The sequence below is a fragment of the Cuculus canorus genome, chromosome Z (assembly GCF_017976375.1).
Source record: "Cuculus canorus isolate bCucCan1 chromosome Z, bCucCan1.pri, whole genome shotgun sequence".
NCBI lineage: Eukaryota > Metazoa > Chordata > Aves > Cuculiformes > Cuculidae > Cuculus > Cuculus canorus.
In genome coordinates, this window is record NC_071441.1 from 67,228,444 (window position 1) to 67,235,006 (window position 6,563).

The window sequence follows — 6,563 nt, forward strand, 5'->3', positions numbered from 1 at the left end:
GGCATTTATGTTCTGATAAGCTAAGATCTTTTGGACTTCTCTCTAACCTTTTAAAACACAGTTTGAGTAGGGATAGGGTTGCTGCCTATAAATACATCAGGGAATAAATGCAACCAAAAGGGCAGCCTTCACATAGGAATAAATGAACACATTTTAATGGAAAAATCAAAGAAGATTCATAAACACTGAGGTTTTATAATAAGCCCAAGGAATTACAGGGCAGGAGGAGGACGATGTTTTCCACATATAGCTTGATCAAGTTCATGCGGGAGGCCACGTAGCTACTTTTTAACAAAGGGGATCAGACTCAGTGCCCAGGCAAGTGCTGTCAGCCCTAATTTGCACATAGCTATAGGTAAAATCTTGTTCTGTTTGCTGTAATTAAAAAGACTGACTTATTCACTGCTTGAGATAGATCACGGTGCAGCTCACTGTTCTTGGAAGTGTTTGCCAGCTCCCAGTCTCTGCCTTTTTATCCTGCTGGGACAAGGCTATAGCTGGTGTTTGCCAGCAGCTGCTGAGGAGGGTTCCTTGCCTACCTGGAACAGACTGACACAGTAATTTAGAGGCTCCCATGCAGACCTTACCTGAAGTCAGCCTTTCTAGTTTCCAGAAATTTTGAAACTCAGATTTGTAAGTAAATCTCTTAAGATAAAAATCAGTTTCTCACTATCCAAGATTTTTTTTTTTAGTTGTTTTCCAACAGATAAGGATGAATATGTAAATATTATACATTATAATTTCATATGGAAACACAAAAATGTATATTTAAAATCCATCCCTAGTAGAGTTGCTACAATTCATAGCTCCAAAGTAGCTGCCATACCATGGGGGTGGCCCCAGTCCAGGAGATCCCAAGCCAAGTGGCTCCTCCAGCTACTTGTTTCCTACACTTTGGCTACACAGAAGAGAAGACCAGGATCTGGCCACATGGAGTCTAGAGCCCCATAACATGGGTGCTGGGGTTGCTCTGAAATTAGGAACTATTGCCCTAGAAAATCAAGGGACAGCAGCAAACTAATTAACACTCTTCCCTCAAAATATTCCTTGCTTTCCTGCCCTTAGGCATTGTGAGTTGGCTCTTTGCTGGAGGTAAGCTATGCACTGTGGTGGAGAAGGGCTCGAGCAGCCAATCGTACCAGTCAGATGAATGTACAACTATAGAGATGAGAACAACAAGAACTGTTAGGAGACAATTTTTTTAAGAGGCATTTTGCAACTGCAAAGCAGAGCCTACTATCACCCTGGAGGAAAGATTACTATTTAGGCAATTTTAATCAAATCTTAGTAACGAAACACAAACTGCAGGTGCTTGTGTCTGCGATTCACCTCAGTGAAAGGCATACGTCAGCCCAGTTTCGTTTGAAAGTTATCCAGGGAACTTCTAAATCGTGAACAGGCACAACAACAGCACTGACAAACTAGTGCCTGCTGCTGTTACATTAAAAGTAACTGACAATAAGCCTGCAAAAGAGGTCAGGAATTCATTACTATATCCCGTGGGAAAGGATTACTGGTACAAATTTGAATCAGACCCAGAGTCCCAAAGTTAGAATCATAGAATTCTAACTTCTAAGTTATTCTAGACATCCAAGCCTTCCCTTAACATGAGGTAATTTTCTTGGGAATGACGTTTGTTTTACTGAGAATAAACCCCTTTACAAGCATTTAGAGGTCATCCCTCCCCACAACCCTGGAAGTAATACAAGACCAGCCAGTGTCTCCAGAAGCACATCCATTCTAACTCAGGACAGTGCATCTTGTGCTGCTGAGGATCAGAGAACCTCCCTGGTACGCCGCTGCTTTGTGCTTCAGACTAGATCTATACTAAGCTGAGCAGAGTTTTGGTGCAGTGCATTTCAAGATGCCTCAAAGGGCACAGAGCTGTGCTGCCTACAGGGTTCTGAATTGAGCTGACCAGATCTCCTCTGATGTTAGTCTACCAGAGAAGCCTGGGGCATGTGTTTTGTTCAGGATATTACATTGGTGTGAAAACTTTGTACAGGAAGACAAATGCTATGCTCTTCCACCTGACCTGCATGCCTCATGGGATAGGGTTGTGGATCACAGAAGGCACATCCAGACAAAGTGCCCAATGATGAAGTCACCTTTCATTCTAGTAATGTCCCAAGCTGCCAAGTATCGCCTCTACAAAAAAGCTGACAAAGTGTAAGAGATTATAGGTGGTAAGAAGACATGTGTGATTACAGCTTCTGTGATGTGATATGCTCAGCTTTGAAGAGCCATGAAGAGGGAGGACAATGAAGCCTAAGAAAGACAGGGCAGTAAAGGTGACAGCTCCCTGATTTCTCCATTTTTGCAGAGTCAAAAGAACACAGGGCAACCTGTCTTGGGAAACAAACAGAAGAGATATACTCAGCTGCAAAGAGGGAATCACATGGGCATTGTCCTGAGAAAGTGATAGACTGAGCCTGTCCTTCCTCCACAACCCAGCTGTCTTCTTCCTTTTCATTCAGGAAAAAGACCATTAACAAGATAAACCAAAGGAACACGAGAAGGAATGAGCATTGGAAATATGTTTTATGGTTTGTTTTCCTCCCACAGTCCTGTTTCCTTAAGCCTTGATAAATGATTACCTTCTTATCTGATGCTTCGGTTTAGTTGGTGTTGGAAGGAATAAGGTGAGTTGGAATAAAAGCTGTAGTTTGGGAGAGCATTGATCCTACCTGCAGGTCACTCTCCAGAGAGACCGGGTGTGAGAGAACATCTCTGGCATGGCAGAGGGCAGGAGCCCATGGTGCCATGTTGCCAAGGGTCAGAGGCTTCTGTTCCCAACTGCCAGCTTTTTGGGAGACAGTCCTTCTACTTAGCACAAAATCTCATCCCAGCAGGACCTTCTGTCTTGCTTGATGGGTCTTGAGCCTTCTTGCAGTGATGGCAAGTCCGTGGATGTGGATGTATTCGCATGAGCTACACTGAGCACACTAATAATGGAAAAGTCCTGGGATGACCAGTGACTCGGGCTGGGAAACCGCTGAGCAAACTGGTTTAGCAAAGACGTGAGGCCCAGAGCTGGGATTCTGGCAACACCAACATGCAACTGTTCCATTAACTTATCCAATATCTCCTTGAGTGCCCACAAATTACCCACTGGGGTGAGGAGTTCCCCCATTCCCTTCTGCAAGCCATGAAAAAATATTTTGCTGGTTGGATTCGAACTTCTTGCTTGATGATTTTGATTGATTGTGCTGTAAATCTGCTATCCCAAGAGAGTAAGTGCTTGTTCCCTGATCCCACACAAGCTGGGATGCTGCGGGGACAGACTTCCCTTCACCAGGCTGCACAGCCATGCTTGCCTGCCCCTGACAGCCCTGGGGCCCCGTGCTTGCTGTTTCTGATTCTGACCCTTTTGTGATGGGAGAAGCAGAAAAGAGGGGATTTGTTCTGAGTACCTTTTTTTTTTTTTCCCCCCCACTTTTTCTTGATAATCCATGATGTTTACTTCACTTTTTTCTTGGCAAGCAGTGAGATGACATCACCATGACTCTCTGATCTCTTCTGTGAGTTGCATTAGCTAGTTTAAGTCCAGCCTTAAGTTGCGCATCCTTGATTACATCACTGTGCATCTACCAATGCAGACCACAATCCGCTGTGGACGTGCCTGGTCACTCAACACCACTGTTGCCCTCTTGAACTCTTCAAGGCAGTTTCAGTCCTTTGCTGCCCTGAATTAGTGTCCCATTACTGCTAATGTGCTTTTCCAGACAATTTATGAAGATGCTGAAAAGTGCAAGCACTGAAGATGACAAGCCCTCATGCAGCTCCTGAGGAAGGCATCGCTGGTACCTCCCTCCTCCTTGAAAACTGACCTGCCATTCTACCTTCCATTGCCTGTCTGCTTAACCATGGAGATTGGTGTCTCATAGCATAAGTGTCTAAGGACGCTTGGTGCAGGACCTCATTCAAAGCTTTTGGGGATCCAGGTACAGTACGTACATACACTGAGGTGCACCCACACCCTTTCCACCACCTCTGAGGAGCAGCAGAAAGGCAAGACTTCTAATCAAAGTGGACCTGTGTCATTCTCTAGCCTCAATGGTAATAAATGTCTTCTTAAATTTACGTCACTAAGAAGAGGGGACAATCACCAAGGGATCCTTCACTTACTGCTGCGGAGAGGGGACTCTCATGGCTGAGAGGTCCCAACCCCAACACTACCTTTGAATGATCCCTTGCCCGATTGCTGAGAGGAGGAGACACTCACTGCTAAAGGGTCCCTCACCCATTGTTGAGGGGAGAGGACACCCACGGCTGTGGGGTCTCAACACTGAGGAGAGGAGACACCCACCACTGAGGGATCCTTCACACATCACTGCAGAGAGAGGATCCTCATGGCTGAGGGGTTCCTCACCCCTCAATGAGAAGAGAAGACACCGATGGTTGGGGAGTCCCAAACCCAACACTGAGGACATGGGACATGTAGTGCTGACAGGTCTCTCACCCTTCACTGAGGAGAGGGGACACCCATGTCTGAGGGGTCTGTCATCCCTCACTGATGAGAGGGGACACCCTCCACTGAGGGATCCTTCACCCATTGCTGAGGAGAGAGGACACGCATCACTGAGGGGCGTCTCACCCATCGCTAGGAGAGGGGAAACCCATGGCTGGGTAGTTGTAACCCCAACGCTGAGGACAGAGGACATCCATGGCTGAGGGGTCCCATGGCTGAGCAGACACCAACCCCTTAGTTATCCTTCACCCATCACTGAGGAAAGGGTACACCCTTTGCTGAGGGTCCCTCCCCTCCTCGTTGAGGAGAGGGAACACCCACCACTGAGAGATCCTTCACCGATCGCTGCAGAGAGGGGACACTCATGGCTGAGGTGTTCTTCACCCATCATTGAGGAGAGACGACACCAATGGTTGAGAGGTCCAAACCCAACACTGAGGACATGGTACACACACTGCTGACAGGTCCCTTACCCTTCAGTGAGGAGAGGGGACACCTGTGGCTGATCGTCCCAACGCCAACACTGAGGAGTAGAACACCCATGGCTGAGGAGTCCCAGCCACAACACTGGGGAGAGGAGACATCCACCACTGTTCCCTTCACCCGTTGTTGATGAGAAGGGACACCCACGACTGAGAGGTCCTGAACCCAACACTGAGGTTAAGGGACACCCATTGGTAAGGGATCCCATCCCCAACACTGAGGAGATGAGACATCGCACCGCTGCAGGATCCCTTACCCACTGCTGAGGAGCGGGGACATGCATGGTTGAGGGGTCCCTCATGCCTCTCTGAGGAGAGACACTGACCACTGAGGGATCCTTCATCCATTGCTAAGGAAAGGGGACATCCACTGCTGAACAACCCCTTGCTGACTACTGCGAAGAGGGGACACTCACTGTTAAAGGGTCCCTCACGCATTGTTGAGGAGAAGGAACATCTATGGCTGAGAGGTCCCAGTCCCAACACTAAGGATACGGGACATGCATGGCTGAGGGGTCCCAACCCTAACACTAAGGAAAGGAGATGTTACACTGCTGAGGGATGCCTTACCCATTGCTGAGGAGTGGGGATACCCATGGCTAAGGCATTCCTCACTGGGGAGAGAGGACACTGACCACCGACTTCACCTGTTGCTGAGGAAAGGGGACACTCATGGCTGAGGAATTCCTCAGCCATCTTTGAGGAGAGAGGACACCCTTGACTGAGGGATTCGAACCCCAACACTGAGGAGATGAGACACCCACCACTGAGGAATCCTTCACCCATTGCTGAGGAGAGGGGACACTCAGGGCTGAGAGATCTGTCACCCCTCACTGACAAGAGAGGACACTCTCCACTGAGGGATCCTTCACCCATTGCTGAGGAGAGAGGACACCCATCACTGAGCGCTGTCTCACCCATTGCTAGGAGAGGAGAAACCCATGGCTGACTAGTCGTAACCCCAACACTGAGGACAGAAGACACCTATGGCTTAGGGTCCCATGGCTGAGGAGATGCCAACCACTTAGGTGTCCTTCACTCGTCACTGAGGAAAGGGTACACCCATTGCTGACGGTCCTTCCTCCATTCTTGAGGAGGGGGGACACCCATCTTTGAAGGGTCTCAAACCCAACACCGGGGAGAGGAGAATTCCGCCACTGCAGGTTTCCTCAGCCACCACTGAGGAGAGGAGGCATCCATGGCTGAGATGTCCCAATGCAACACTGAGGAGAGAGGACACACCACCAACGGATCCTTCACCCTTTACTGAGGAAAGTGGCCACTCACTGCTGACAGGTCGCAACCCCAAGGAGAGAGGAAATCCATGGCTGAGGGGTCCCTCATCCCTCACTGAGTAGAGGGGACACCCATCACTAAGACATCCTTCACCTCATTGAGGAAACAGTACAGCCATTACTGAGGGTTCCTCACCCGCTGCTGAGGAAAGGGGACACCCATGGCTGAGAAGTCCTAACCCCAGCACTGAGGACGGAGGACACCCATGTCTGAGAGGTCCCTCTCCCTTCCTGAGGAGAGTGAACACCTGTGGCTGAGGGGTCCTAATCCCAACATGGAGAGTGGAGGACATGCATCACTGAAGGGTCCCTCAC